This window comes from Oncorhynchus gorbuscha, linkage group LG02 (assembly GCF_021184085.1).
Source record: "Oncorhynchus gorbuscha isolate QuinsamMale2020 ecotype Even-year linkage group LG02, OgorEven_v1.0, whole genome shotgun sequence".
Lineage (NCBI taxonomy): Eukaryota > Metazoa > Chordata > Actinopteri > Salmoniformes > Salmonidae > Oncorhynchus > Oncorhynchus gorbuscha.
Genome location: NC_060174.1, coordinates 45,273,080 through 45,289,261, shown reverse-complemented (window position 1 = coordinate 45,289,261; position 16,182 = coordinate 45,273,080). Strand labels below are relative to the sequence as shown.

Sequence of the window (16,182 nt, the reverse complement as noted above, 5' to 3'; positions counted from 1 at the left end):
ATGTGATCATTCATGCAGGTAGATACATTTTTAGATACCCATTCAATCGGTATCACAGAATTCCCTTGCCATACCCTGGTTGGGAATGCATTTCAGTCATACTGACTTCCAACTCATACAGTTGTGGGAGATCTGCCAGCAGAAAAGATGTAGGGGGATAATGGAGTGTGGTAATGCAATCACTTCTGCATTAAAATGGGCCCATACAGAGGCAGAAAAAGCCTGGCATGGTTAGCTTGATTTACAGTAAATCAGGAGCAGGGAGGGAGATTCCCGTTTTGCATGGAGGATTTCCACAGAACGCCACTGTAACCCCACTGTATATTGTAATTCACATCTATGCTAGTGGCCACTAGTTATGGTCCTTCCACTACAATAAGCTTCACTACAGTAATAAATACTACACTGTATACCAAGTATACCACCCAGCCTCAATTTGTCAGGGCATGGACTCTACGAGATGTCGAAAGCGTTCCACAGGGATGATGGCCCATGTTGACTTCAATGCTTCCCACAGTTGTGTCAACCCAGCAGCGTTGCAGTTCTTGACACAAACCGGTGCGCTTGGCACCTACTACCATACCCTGTTCAAAGGCACTTACATATTTTGCCTTGCCTATTCACCATCCGAATGTCACACATACACAATCCATGTCTCAATTGTCTCAAAGCTCAAAAATCCTTCTTTAACTTGTCTCCTCCCCTTCATCTACACTGATTGAAGTGGATTTAACAAGTGACATCAATAACGGATCATAGCTTTCACCTGGATTGACCTGGTCAGTCTATATCATGGAAAGAACAGGTGTCCTTAATGTTTTGTATACTCAGTATATATTTAGTGGGTCTAAATTTGCAGTATATTCCTTTCTGTCAGCATCTGAACCTAAGTACCCTTCGTTGTCTTAATTTTACTGTCTGAATGAAAGCATTCGACAATGTTTTGAAAGGAATGGCGACTGACTTCCACTCAAATGTGTTGTTTAATGGTTATGCTTTTTAGACTGGTCGAGGATTGTAGAGGATTTCTGTTTCACATAGTGGATCTGATTCTCACGCTGATAACAATGGCTTTACAAGTAGCAGTACCATGTTAGCCAACAACAAGGCCAGATGTTAACACACTTCATGGAGGAACGTAATTGACCAAAGGGAAAGTGGAAACAGACATGTAGATCAGTGTTGCTTCCTTTGTTACAAAACCATGTGTGTCGTCTTCCAGCGAAGCCTGGACTGTGAAGCTTGGCAGCAGGACAAACCCAGCCTCTGTAACAGTCTCACAAGGGAAGTGGAAATATAGGCTGTGTTACATGCTCCTTGGGAACATCTAGGTACATGATGTCATAGCGAGACAGATAAGTAACAATATGGTCAAAGTCTGTTAAAATCCATTCCGTAAATCTTTATAATGTAATGTGACGTTAGTCAATGGTGTGTGCCATATCAATCTGAGCCGTTTTCCCCACCAGTGCCCTCCTATAGGAAGGTCTAGGACATGAGATAAACAAGCCATACTCCGGCAGACTGCATTCCGGAGCCGGACCTAGACGCAGAACAGGGTTTATTACGGACCACGGGTCCCAACAAAGAAAAATGTGAATGTCCCAAAGGTTGCGAGCTCGAATCTCATCACAGACAACTTTAGCATTTGAGCTAATTAGCAACTGTTCATCTACTTACTACTTTTGAACTACTTAGCATGTTAGCTAACCCTTTCCCCAAACCTTTAACCTAACCCCTAATCTTAACCCTAACTCCGACCTAACGTTAGCGAGCTAGCTACCTAGCTAGAATTCATAACCTATCATACCCTTCGCAAATTCGTAACATATTGTACGTTTTGAATTTCGTAACATATTGTACTTTTTGCAAATTTGTAACATATAATACACATTGTAATTCATAACATATCATGATGAGTGATGGACATCCACAAATGCATACATACCATACCAAACGCAACATATGATAAATGAGGTATCATGCATTTACGTACAGAATAATAGGAAATGCTCCAAAACCAGGTTGTTGCAAATTGACCTATAAAGCAAGTATGGTATGATTGTATTGTATCTTCATGTCATAGGCCTAAATGGAAGTCAATTGCACGTTTCTTTATGTATCAAGTAGCTAAGTATTAGCATATTAGTTAACGTGTCAGACTACAGCAATACAACACATGTCAAAAGGAATTAGGCATTCATTGTGGTTTAGGTATAGCCTACTGATGTTGCTTGTCACAAAACCCCGATAAATCACAGAGGCCAACAGACTGTTAAACAGCCACCACTAACATTGAGTGGTTGCTGCCATACATGTAAAAAAATGTATCACTAGCCACTTTAAACAATGCCACTTAATATAATGTTTACATTCGCTACATTACTCATCTCATATGTATATACTGTACTCGATACCATCTACTGCATCTTGCCTACGCTATTCTGTACCGTCACTCATTCATATATCTTTATGTACATGTTCTTCATCCCTTTACACTTGTGTGTATAAGGTAGTCGTTGTGAAATTGTTAGGTTAGATTACTCGTTGGTTATTACTGCATTGTCGGAACTAGAAGCACAAGCATTTCGCTACACTCGCATTAACATCTGCTAACCATGTGTATGTGACAAATAAAATGTGATTTTATTTGTTATTTGACAGGAATAATCCATTGTTTAAGAATATTTACATTCCCTAAGACTCAACTCAAGAGTAATCTGTCAGAAATTCACTTTACATGATACTTTCAAATTGTTAAAACTAAACTGTAGAGTTTTGGAATAACGGTTCCTATGAAAATTTAATTCCCAAATATACCTACCTCCCTGTATTATGCCGCGTTCCAGTACTACTCGGAACTAGGAAGTTGGGAAATTTCCGACTTGCTAAATGGTTGTAGTTATACACGTGCCGCATTCAAGGGATCACCAATTAGGACATTCCCGAGTTTCCTAGTTCCGACTAGCATAGGAACGCGGCAGAAGTAAACTTCTCTACTGTTTTCCAGCGTGCTCGATTTCCGTATCCAACGGGGGACATCCATTTCCATCATCACCATAGGTTAGTTAGAGGGAGTAACGGTGTCAGAAGTACAGAAAGTCCCGATTTACGTCTTCGCTAAACAGCCGAGGCACCTTGGAGGCACAACGCTGGAACACATTAGGAAACAGTAATATATCGTGGTGGAAGAACGAATTCAAACTTTATTATTTGCTTGGAAGTTCCGAGGCATAGTTTTTTTTCTGGACTTGTTCTGCGCTGATACAAGTCTGACAGTTAACAACAAAGTAACTTGTACGGTGATTCTCAACAGGTAAGACCGCATTTAAAGGCTACATTATATTGCAGTAATTTAGGCTACAGTACTGTCTTGAGTCAATTACTAGGTGTTACTTTGAATTCCAGTTAAATAACTTTATCAACTTAGCTGGTAGCTTGTTTTGCTATGCAGTTGATTTCTCCAGACTATCCTTCGCTTTTTGGGCTTCATGCAGAGAGAGCAGAGCACACATGTAGCCTGTAATTTGTTAGAATATAACGTTGTAGGCTTGTTGCTATATGTTTAGAAATGTAGTGTACCACAATGTTATATCACGTTCATATGTTAGTTACGTGCGATGAATGTGTTAAATGTACATATAGTCCCTATAGCATACTAAATTAATATAAAATCAAATGTAGCCTTACATAAAGGTCTGGAAAAACAAAATTAGCACGGCTGATTACATCAATGATTTACTTTTCGGTAGATAGTTTTCACGTGTGATTATTCTACTAGTGAGCATAAAAGATGCCAGTTGATTGCTGCATTCAGTATTCCTAAAACTAAAGGAATGCATATGGGTTATGGCTCTCTCATGCACAGATTTAAGGAATGTGACGAATCAAAACATACATTCAGAGCACTTTGAGGAGGAACAGCTGAGAGGTGTCTAGTGCTAGTATGTGAGAAGCATGCCTTGTCGAACAATTGGCGCGATTACTGGCAGGGTCTCATAGCTTGAGTGCCATAGTGATGGTCTGTCTCTGTGTTGCAAAGGCTGTGTCTGAAGCAGCGATAAAGACTGTTTATACGCTTATAACAATGTTACTACATCTGCATCAATGGCTTTTCAGACCAAGATATGACAAGATATGATCGTTCATCACGGCTGGGTTGGACCATTGACCGTTTGTAACACACGTAAATGGTTTCAATTCCCCAAAATTAACACGTCTTTTAAAATAATCACGCATTTATAGTCGAATTTGTCGTTTCAAAATGTACGTTTTCGTATGTTTTTCAAGTTTTGAACAGATATTTTTGTAAATGTCATCCGTTGCTGCGTTGTCTGTTATTCATTCAACGTGTTGTGTTTCTGTGATACTCAAGAGGCTGAGAAATTGGCGATTGTGCTAATTTGACATATGTAACGACATAAAATAGCCACGAATAGGCAATATAATATATATTAGCTATACATTTGGAACGCTATGAGCTATCAACTCATTTCCAATTGCATCTGAAAGATGGGAATTTTGACTTGTTATAGAGACATTGGCAGGACATTTTAGCATACATGTTTACATATAGAGCGGGGGACTCCAAATCTGGGGTGGCTCCATTTCTACTGAACAAAAATAAACACAACATGCAACAATTACAACAGTTTTACTGAGTTGCAGTTCATATAAGGAAATCATTCAATTGAAATAAATTCATTAGGCCCTAATCTATGGATTTCACATGACTGGGCAGCGGCACAGCCATGGGTGGGCCTTGGGAGCCAGGTCAACCCACTGGGGAGCCAGGCCCAGCCAATCAGAAGGAGTTTTTCCCCTCAATAGGGCTTTATTACAGACGTGAATAAGCCGGATGTGGATGTCCTGGGCTGGTGTGGTTACACGTGGTATGCCTGTTGGACATATTGCCAAATTCTCTAAAACAACATTGGAGGCGGCTTATGGTAGAAAAATGAACATTCAATTCTCTGGCACTCTGGCAACAGCTCTGGTGGACATTCCTGCAGTCGGCATGCCAATTGCACGCTCCCTGAAAACTTGAGACATCTGTAGTATTGTGTTGTGTGACAAATGTTTAGAGTGGCATTTTATTGTCCCCAGGACATGGGGCACCTGTGTAATGATCATGCTGTTTAATCAGCTTCTTGATATGCCACACCTGTCAGGTGGATGGATTATCTTGTGCGTATGAACATTTTCTGGGATCTTTTATTTCATGGGACCAACACTTTATATGTTGCATTTATATTTTTGTTCAGTATATATATTTTCAGGATGCATACTGTACATCTACCTCTGTGCCAAATGTGATGCTTCTCTCACAGAATTGACTAGTGAGTCCTAATTTTCAGCTTATTCACCACTAGTATACAAAAGAAAGAATGTTCCATTCTTCCCATATTAACATTAGAACCGCCTGGCCTTTCAGCATACAGTGCCTTCGGAAAATAGTCAGACCCCTTGACATTCTCCACATTTTGTTAGGTTACAGCCTTATTCTAAAATGGATTAAATCATTTAAAAAAAATCAAAATCAAATTTTATTTGTCACATGCACCGAATACAATACACTGTAGTAGACCTTAAAGTGAAATTCTAACTAGCCCTTATCCAACAAAGCAGTTTTAAGAACATACACCCCCACCTCCAAAAAAAAGTAAGAGATAAGAAAAACAAATAATTAAAGAGCAGCAGTAAATAACAATAGTGGGGCTATAAACTGGGTGGATTGGTACAGAGTCAATGTGTCAATGTGCGAGGGCACCGGTGTCGAGGTAATTATAATTATGTACACGCAGCGGGGGGGGGGGGGGGGGCACCTAGACTTGGTGCTCCAGTACTGCTTGCCGTGCGATAGCGGAGAGAACAGTCTATGACTAGGGTGGTTGGAGTCTTTGACAATTTTTAGGGCCTTCCTCTGACACCGCCGGTCCTGGATGGCAGGAAGCTTGACCCAGGTGATGTACTGGGCCGTATGCACTACCCTCTGTAGTGCCTTGCGGTCGGAGGCCGAGCAGTTGCCATACCAGGCAGTGATGTAACCTGTCAGGATGCTCTCGATGGTGCAGCTGTAAAACCTTTTGAGGATCTGAGGACCCATGCCAAATCTTTTCAGTCTCCTGAGGGAGAATATGTTTTGTCGTTTCTTCACGACTGTCTTGGTGTGCTTGGACCATGCTAGTTTGTTGGTGATGTGGACGCCAAGGAACTTGAAGCTCTCAACCTACTCCATTACAGCCCCGTCAATGAGAATGGGGGCTTGCTTGGTCCTCCTTTTCCTGTAGTCCACAATCATCTCCTTAGTCTTGATCACGTTGAGGGAGAGGTTGTTGTCCTTGCACCACATGGTCAGGTCTCTGACCTCCTCCCTATAGGCTGTCTCATCATTGTCGATTATCAGGCCTACTTAATGATGGTGTTGGAGTTGTGCCTGGCCACGCAGCCATGAGCAAACAGGGAGTACAGGAGGGGTCTGAGCACGCACCCCTGAGGGGCCCCCATGTTGAGTGTCAGCGTGGCAGATGTATTCTTATCTACCCTTACCACCTGGGCGCGGCCCGTCAGGAAGTCCAGGATCCAGTTGCAGAGGGAGGTGTTGTGTCCCAGGGTCCTTAGCTTAGTGATGAGGTTTGAGGGCGCTATGGTGTTGAACGCTGAGCTGTAGTCAATTAATAGCATTCTCACATAGGTGTTCCTTTTGTCCTGGTGGGAAAGGGCAGTATGGAGTGCAATAGAGATTGCATCATCTGTGGATCTGTTGGTGTGGTATGCAAATTGGAGTGGGTCTAGGGTTTCTGGGATAATAGTGTTGATGTGAACCATGACCAGCCTTTCAAAGCATTTCATGGCTACAGATGTGAGTGCTACGGGTCGGTAGTCATTTAGGCAGGTTACCTTAGTGTTATTGGGCACAGGGATTATGGTGGTCTGCTTGAAACATGTAGGTATTACAGACTCAGACAGGGAGAGGTTGAAGACACTTGCCAGTTAGTCAGTGCATGCTGTACACGTCCTGGTAATCCGTCTGGCCCAGCGGCCTTGTGAATGTCTTACTCACATCGGCTACGGAGAGTGTGATTACACAGTCATCCGGAACAGCTGATGCTCTCATGCATGCATTTCTCTCTCATCAATCTAACCACAATACCCCATAATGACACACTCATGCCCGTAGCATTCATGTCTGTTGACAGTGATTACAGCCTCAAGTCTCCTTGGGTATGACGCTACAAGCTTGGCACACCTGTATTTGGGGACTTCCTCTCATTCTTCTCTGCAGATCCTCTCAAGCTCTGTCAGGTTGGATGGGGAGCTTTGCTGCACAGCTATTTTCAGGTCTCTTCAGAGATATTAGATCGGATTCAAGTCCGGGCTCTGGCTGGGCCACTCAAAGACATTCAGAGACTTGTCCTGAAGCCACTCCTGCATTGTCTTGGCTGTGTGCTTACGGTCGTTGACCTGTTGGAAGGTGAATCTTTGCACCCAGTCTGAGGTCCTGAGCACTCTGGAGCAGGTATTCATCAAGGATCTCTCTGTGCTTTACTCTTTGCCTCGAACCTGACTTGTCTTCCAGTCCCTGCCGCTAAAAACATCTCCACAGCATGATGTTGCCACCACCATGCTTCACCGTATGGATGGTGCCAGATTTCCTCTAGACGTGACACTTGGCATTCAGGCCAAAGAGTTCAATCTTCGTTTCATGAGACCAGAGAATCTAGTTTCTCATTGTCTGAGGGTCTTTAGGTGCCTTTTGGCAAACTCCAAGTGGGCTGTTATGTGCCTTTTACTGAGGAGTGGCTTCTGTCTGGCCACTCTACCATAAAGGCTTGATTGGTGGAGTGCTGCAGAGATGGTTGTCCTTCTGGAAGGCTCTCCCATCTCCACAGATGAACTCTCGAGCTCTGTCAGAGTGACCATCCCTGACCAAGGCCCTTGTCCCCCGATTGCTCAGTTTGGCCAAGTGGCCAACTCTAGGAATAGTGTTGATGGTTCCGAACTTCTTCCATTTAAGAATGATGGAGGCCACTGTGTTCTTGGCAACCTTCAATTCTGCAGACATTTTTTGGTACCCTTTCCCAGATCTGTGCCTCGACACAATCCTGTGGACCTGATATAGACAGGTGTGTGCCTATCCAAATCATGTCTAATCAATTGAATTTACCACAGGTGGACTCCAATCAAGTTGTAGATGCATCTCAAGGATGATCAATGGAAACAGGATGCACCTGAGCTACATTTCGAGTCTCATAGCAAAGGGTCAGAATACTTATGTAAATAAGGTATTTCTGTTTTTTATTTTTTTATAAATGAGCAAAAAATGTCTAAAAACCTGCTTTCACTTTTTCAATATGGGGTATTGTATGTAAATTGCTGAGGATAATTTAGTTTAAAACTTTTTAGAATAAGGCTGTAACGTAACAAAAGTCAAGGGGTCTGAGTACTCTCCAAAGGCACTGTGTAAGTACCCTCTAGAGAACGTTGCTCGGCCTTTAGCATATGCTTCAGATGCATATCATCTCACAAGGTGTGCAAACATGCTTGTTTAATAAACCCTTGATACATAGTGCATAAACTATTGTAAGGGATTAATTGCATGAATAAATAAATATAAATAAATATGTCCCCCCTCCCAAAAGAATAACTGTTATGCAGGTGAATGAGGACCCAAAAGCGACTTGGCGAAAACAGAGTCTTTAATCCAGTAAAGTAAAAATACAATCATAAGGCATAATTCCACTCGTAATGACGAGAACAGACTGGAGACTCGATCAAGAACTGCAGGTTGCCTCGGGAAGGCACTTGAACGTAGCAGACTCAGACACCTGCTCACCACGCAGCATCTGAGGGAAACACGACACGACAGGGCGATACACAGACACAGCACGGTGAACAATAGACAAGGATCCGACAGGGCAGGAACGGAAAACAAGGGGAGAAATAGGGACTCTAATCAGGGAAAAAGATATGGAACAGGTGTGGGAAGACTAAATGATTGATTAGGGGAATAGGAACAGCTGGGAGCAGGAACGGAACGATAGAGAGAAGAGAGAGAGGAAGGGAGAGAGAAAAAGGGGAACGAACCTAAAAAGACCAGCAGGGGGAAAACGAACAGAAGGAAAAGCAAAATGACAAGACAAAATAAGACAAAACATGACAGTACCCCCCCACTCACCGAGCGCCTCCTGGCGCTCTCGAGGAGGAACACTGGCGGCAACGGAGGAAATCATAGATCACAAACGGTCCAGCACGTCCCGAGAAAGAACCCAACTCCTCTCCTCAGGACCGTAACGAAAAACGATAAAAAAGGAAACTAGGGTACTACTCTAAAAAAAAAAAAAATGAGACACGGGTAGAGAACTGAAAGCTTTAGAGCAAACAGGACCAAACAGGCCAGGAGAGTAACAACTAGGGACAGACTGAGACACAGCAAGGGCAGGAACAAGAACAGGAGAGATGCGATGGCAGGGAACAGACTGAGACCCAGCAAGACCAGGAGCAGAAGCAGAAAAAAATTACCAGACTTCTTCTGCGCGCAGTCTGAACACGCAGCCACGAAACGGCGCGTGTCACGCTCCTGAGTAGGCCACCAAAACCGCTGGCGAATAGAAGCAAGCGTACCCCGAACGCCGGGATGGCCAGCTAACTTGGCAGAGTGAGCCCACTGAAGAACAGCCAGACGAGTAGAAACAGGAACGAAAAGAAGGTTACTAGGACAAGCGCGGCGACGCAGTGTGCGTGAGTGCTTGCTTAACCTGTCTCTCAATTCCCCAGACAGTCAACCTGACAACACGCCCAACAGGAAGGATCCCCTCGGGATCGGTAGAAGCCACAGAAGAACTAAAGAGACGGGATAAAGCATGAGGCTTGGTGTTCTTAGTACCCGGGCAATAAGAAATAACGAACTCGAAACGAGCGAAAAACAACGCCCAACGAGCATGACGCGCATTCAGTCGTTTGGCATAACGGATGTACTCAAGGTTCTTTTGGTCAGTCCAAACGACAAAAGGAACGGTCGCCCCCTCCAACCACTGTCGCCATTTGCCTAGGGCTAAACGGATGGCGAGCAGTTCGCGGTTAGCCACATCATAGTTACGTTCCGACGGTGACAGGCGATGAGAAAAATACGCACAAGGGTGGACCCCATCGTCAGTATCGGAGCGCTGGGACAGAATGGCTCCCACGCCCACCCCCGACGCGTCAACCTCAACAATAAACTGTTTAGTGACGTCAGGTGCAACAAGGGTAGAAGCGGATGCAAAACGCTTCTTGAAGAGATCAGAACAACAATCATACGACCGGTGAGGAGGAAGGGAGTTGGTTCTGGACCGACTGAAGACCGTGCGCAGACCATGATATTCCTCCGGCACTCCTGTCAAATCACCAGGTTCCTCCTGAGAAGAGGGGACAGAACAAACAGGAGAAATAGCAGACATTAAACACGTCAAATGACAAGAAACGTTCCAGGAAAGGATAGAATTACTAGACCAATCAAAAGAAGGATTATGACACACTAGCCAGGGATGACCCAAAACAACAGGTGTAAAAGGTGAACAAAAAATCAAAAAAGAAATGGTCTCACTATGGTTACCAGATACAGTGAGGGTTAAAGGTAGTGTTTCATATAATATACTGGGGAGAGGACTACCATCCAAGGCAAACATGACCGTGGGCTCCCTAACTGTCTGAGAGGAATGTCATGTTCCGCGCCCAGGCTTCGTCCATAAAACAGCCCTCTGCCCCAGAGTCTATTAATGCACTGCAGGAAGCTGCCGATCCGGTCCAGCGTAGATGGACCGGTAAGGTAGTACATGTACTTGACGGAGAGGACCGTCTAGTAGCGCTTATCAGTCGCCCTCCGCTTACTGATGAGCTCTGGCCTTTAACTGGACATGAAATGACAAAATGACCAGCGGAACCGCAATAGAGACAGAGGCGGTTGGTGATTCTCCGTTCCCTCTCCTTAGTCGAGATGCGAATACCCCCAGCTGCATGGGCTCAACACCTGAGTCAGTGGGGAAAGACGGTAGTGTCGGAGAGAGGGGAGACACAGTTAACGCGAGCTCTCTTCTATGAGCTCGGTGACGAAGATCTACCCGTCGTTCAATGCGAATAGCGAGTTCAATCAAAGAATCCACGCTGGATGGAACCTCCCGAGAGAGAATCTCATCCTTAACCTTAGCGTGGAGTCCCTCCAGAAAACGAGCGAGCAACGCCTGCTCGTTCCAGTTACTGGAGGCAGCAAGAGTGCGAAACTCTATAGAGTAATCCGTTATGGATCGATTACCTTGACATAGGGAAGACAGGGACCAGGAAGCTTCTTTCCCAAAAACTGAGCGATCAAAAACCCTTATCATCTCCTCTTTAAAGTTCAGATAATTGTTAGTACACTCAGCGCTTGCCTCCCAGATAGCTGTGCCCCACTGCCGAGCCCGACCAGTAAGGAGTGATATGACGTAGGCAATCCGAGCTCTCTCTCTTGAGTATGTGTTGGGTTGGAGAGAGAACACAATATCACACTGGGTGAGAAAGGAGCGGCACTCAGTGGGCTGCCCAGAATAACATGGTGGGTTATTAACCCTAGGTTCCGGAGGCTCGGAAGAACCGGAAGTAGCTGGTGACACGAGACGAAGACTCTGATACTGTCCTGAGAGGTCGGAGACCTGAGCGGCCAGGGTCTCAACGGCATGCCGAGCAGCAGACAATTCCTGCTCGTGTCTGCCGAGCATCGCTCCCTGGAACTCGAGAGTAGAGTAGAGAGAATCCATAGTCGCTGGGTCCATTCTTGGTCGGATCCTTCTGTTATGCAGGTGAATGAGGACCCAAAAGCGACTTGGCGAAAACAGAGTCTTTAATCTAGTAAAGTAAAAATACAATCATAAGGCATAATTCCACTCGTAATGACGAGAACAGACTGGAGACTCGATCAAGAACTGCAGGTTGCCTCGGGAAGGCACTTGAACGTAGCAGACTCAGACACCTGCTCACCACGCAGCATCTGAGGGAAACACGACACGACAGGGCGATACACAGACACAGCACGGTGAACAATAGACAAGGATCCGACAGGGCAGGAACGGAAAACAAGGGGAGAAATAGGGACTCTAATCAGGGAAAAAGATATGGAACAGGTGTGGGAAGACTAAATGATTGATTAGGGGAATAGGAACAGCTGGGAGCAGGAACGGAACGATAGAGAGAAGAGAGAGAGGAAGGGAGAGAGAAAAAGGGGAACGAACCTAAAAAGACCAGCAGGGGGAAAACGAACAGAAGGAAAAGCAAAATGACAAGACAAAATAAGACAAAACATGACAATAACAACAATATATGTTCTATATAATTCTACAAAGTCTTAGAAAAAACATATAGTCTCTTTTCATTTCCCACAATAAAAACATTACAGTGTAGTCCATTTGATCAACTGCATTTGTAGATTTGATTAGTAATATAGTTATAGTAATTAACAGTCCAGTTACAACTTCTTTAGATAAAGTAGTAGAAAAAAAAGATTCCGCTATTATTAATAATAGTAATAATTATATTACTTGCCAGGTGTGCAGTTGAAATTATTTTCTCTATTCCTTAACAAAAACACCAGTGCGAGAACAATTGTAAAGGATTCATTGCATAAAAAAACATGAATGGAAATAAATTCATGACAGGATATAAAAAAACAATCCTTTGTTGATCGTATCAGACACTGTATTGTCCCCTTACAGCCGTGCCTTTACACATGAATCAATCGCGTCTGTTTGTGATTCAGGTTCCACGCTCAGCACACAGCTTCAGGGCTTTGTGTGAGCAAGCCGCTAATACAAATTGGTTACACTGCACACAATTTGTATGGGCCTTGTTTTGTGTGCACCTGCCGACTTGACATGGTTTCTTCTTTTTACTGAGTGGGAGCTGTGGTGCTTGGGGAATAGGGAGAGCAGGACCTGCTGCCTGCTTGAAGCTGTGGTGCTTGGGGAAGAGGGAGAGCAGGACCTGCTGCCTGCTTGGAGCTGTGGTGCTTGGGGAAGAGGGAGAGCAGGACCTGCTGCCTGCTTGAAGCTGTGGTGCTTGGGGAAGAGGGAGAGCAGGACCTGCTGCCTGCTTGAAGCTGTGGTGCTTGGGGAAGAGGGAGAGCAGGACCTGCTGCCTGCTTGAAGCTGTGGTGCTTGGGGAAGAGGGAGAGCAGGACCTGCTGCCTGCTTGAAGCTGTGGTGCTTGGGGAAGAGGGAGAGCAGGACCTCTTGCCTTGGCGGCCTGCTTGACGGCTTTAGCTTCTTTTGTAGCGTTCACGTGGTTCTTACGAAGCTCACATGCCAGAACCATGATACAATCTCTCCTGCTGATTGTCTTGTCAAGGCATTGTTTGCACAACAGGTGCGTGTTGAAAGCAGCAATGTCAAGCACGTTGTAGAACACCGTAACAGGCCAGGGGCGCGTACCTCCTTTTACAGAGTACTGTCTTGCCATCTGGTTGAGTGCATCCACACCAACCTATTGCAAAAAAATAAAATAGAATAGAAAAGGTTAGAACTATATACAATTATAATACTAATAGCAATAACAGTAATATTAATGTAATATAGTTAAAGGGTATAATATTTGGTGTTTGGCAGTTGGAAAAGCTACCTGTATATAGCAGAGATATACACTACCGTTCAAATGTTTGTGTTCACTTAGAAATGTCTATGTTTTCCATGAAAACACACATGAAATGAGTTGCAAAATGAATAGGGAATATAGTCAAGACGTTGACAAGGTTATAAATAATGATTTTGAATTTACATAATAATTATGTCCTTCAAACTTTGCTTTCGTCAAAGAATCCTCGATTTGCAGCAATTACAGCCTTGCAGACCTTTGGTATTCTATTTGCCAATTTCTTGAGGTAATCTGATGAGATTTCACTCCATGCTTCCTGAAGCACCTCTCACAAGTTGGATTGGCTTGATGGGCACTTCTTACGTACCATACGATCAAGCTGCTCCCACAACAGCTCAATAGGGTTGAGATCCGGTGACTGTGCTGACCACTCCATTATAGACAGAATACCACCTGACTGCTTCTTCCCTAAATAGTTCTTGCATAGTTTGGAGCTGTGCTTTGGGTCATCGTCCTGTTGTAGGAGGAAATTGGCTCCAATTAAGCGCCATCCACAGGGTTTTGGCATGACTTTGAAAAATGGAAGTGATAGCCTTCCTTCTTCAAGATCCCCTTTACCCTGTAAAAAGCTCCCACTTTACAACCACCAAAGCAACCCCAGACCATCACACTGCCTCCCCCATGCTTGACAGATGGCATCAAGCACTCCTCCACCATCTTCATTTTTTCTGCATCTCACAAATGTGATCCGAACACTTCAAACTGTCTGTCCATAACACTTTTTTCCCAATATTCCTCTGTCCAGTGTCTGTGTTCTTTTGCCCATCTTAATATTTTATTTTTATTGGCCAGACTGAGAAATTGCTTTTTCTTTGGAATTCTGCCTAGAAGACCAGCATCCCTCTTCACTGTTAACATTGAGACTGGCGTTTTGCGGCTACTCTTTACTGAAGCTACCAGTTGAATACTTGTGAGGCGTCTGTTTCTCAAACTAAACACTCTAATGTACTTGTCCTCTTGCTCAGTTGTGCACCGGGGCCTCCCACTCCTCTTTCTATTCTGGTTAGAGCCAGTTTGCGCTGTTCTGTGAAGGGAGTAGTACACAGCGTTGTATGAGATTGTCAGGACCCAGTTACGAACCCGGGTCTCTGGAGTGAGAAACAGTCACTTAACCAACTGAGCCACGAATAGTCGGCAGAACCCAGAAGATGAGGCAGACACAGCAGTACTTGAGACGGTGTATTTAATGAAGTAAAAAGTGAAGTCCTTCAGGAAAACATGTAACTCCACAACCTCAAAAGGAATTCCACAAAAACAAAGGTAATCCTCCAAGACAAAAAGGTAAATCCACAAGGTGGTAGGTATAGCATAAAAAGCCTCAAAAGATACTCAAAAATAAATAAACCAGAACAAAAAAACAGAATTCCACAAGACAGTCCACCGGGATCAACAAGAGTTCACAGAATACTAGGGCTGGGTGCTAACATACAAACACAGAGCAAAGAACTGAGGAAAACTAAGGGTTTAAATACAATCAGGGGAAACGAGGCACAGGTGCAAATAATAATGGGGATCAAGGGAAAACAAAAGGTCAAAAAGCACAATGGGGGCATCTAGTGACCAAAAACCGGAACAACCCTGGCCAAATCCTGACAGAGATCTTGTTTCTTGTCAATTTCTCGCATGGAATAGCCTTAATTTCTCAAAACAAGAATAGACTGACGAGTTTCAGAACAAAGTTCTTTGTTTCTGGCCATTTTGAGCCTGTATCCACAAATGCTGATGCTCCAGATACTCAAGTAGTCTAAAGAAGGCCAGTTTTATTGCTTCTTTAATCAGTACAACCGTTTTCAGCTGTGCTAACATAATTGCAAAAGGGTTTTCTAATGATCAATTAGCCTTTTAAAATGATAAACTTGGATTAGCTAACACATTTACATTTAAGTCATTTAGCAAACGCTCTTATCCAGAGCGACTTACAAATTGGTGCGTTCACCTTATGACATCCAGTGGAGCAGCCACTTTACAATAGTGCATCTAAATCTTTTAAGGGGGAGGGGGTGAGAAGGATTACTTTATCCTATCCTAGGTATTCCTTAAAGAGGTGGGGTTTCAGGTGTCTCCGGAAGGTGGTGATTGACTCCGCTGTCCTGGCGTCGTGAGGGAGTTTGTTCCACCATTGGGGGGGCCAGAGCAGCGAACAGTTTTGACTGGGCTGAGCGGGAACTGTACTTCCTCAGTGGTAGGGGGGGCGAGCAGGCCAGAGGTGGATGAACGCAGTGCCCTTGTTTGGGTATAGGGCCTGATCAGAGCCTGGAGGTACTGAGGTGCCGTTCCCCTCACAGCTCCGTAGGCAAGCACCATGGTCTTGTAGCGGATGCGAGCTTCAACTGGAAGCCAGTGGAGAGAGCGGAGGAGCGGGGTGACGTGAGAGAACTTGGGAAGGTTGAACAACAGACGGGCTGCGGCGTTCTGGATGAGTTGTAGGGGTTTAATGGCACAGGCAGGGAGCACAGCCAACAGCGAGTTGCAGTAATCCAGACGGGAGATGACAAGTGCCTGGATTAGGACCTGCGCCGCTTCCTG

General features: G+C 44.4%; 1 protein-coding gene across 2 annotated transcripts in view; it reads left to right on the top strand.

Moving 5' to 3' along the window:
- The first annotated feature begins 2,964 nt into the window (after positions 1–2,964).
- tspan9a (tetraspanin 9a) overlaps positions 2,965–16,182 on the top strand; it is a 292,652-nt gene continuing 279,434 nt past the window's right edge. For both annotated transcript variants that reach the window (XM_046310828.1, XM_046310819.1), the window contains exon 1: positions 2,965–3,316. The gene's annotated coding sequence lies outside the window, so the exon portion shown is untranslated. The remainder of the gene's footprint in view (positions 3,317–16,182) is intronic.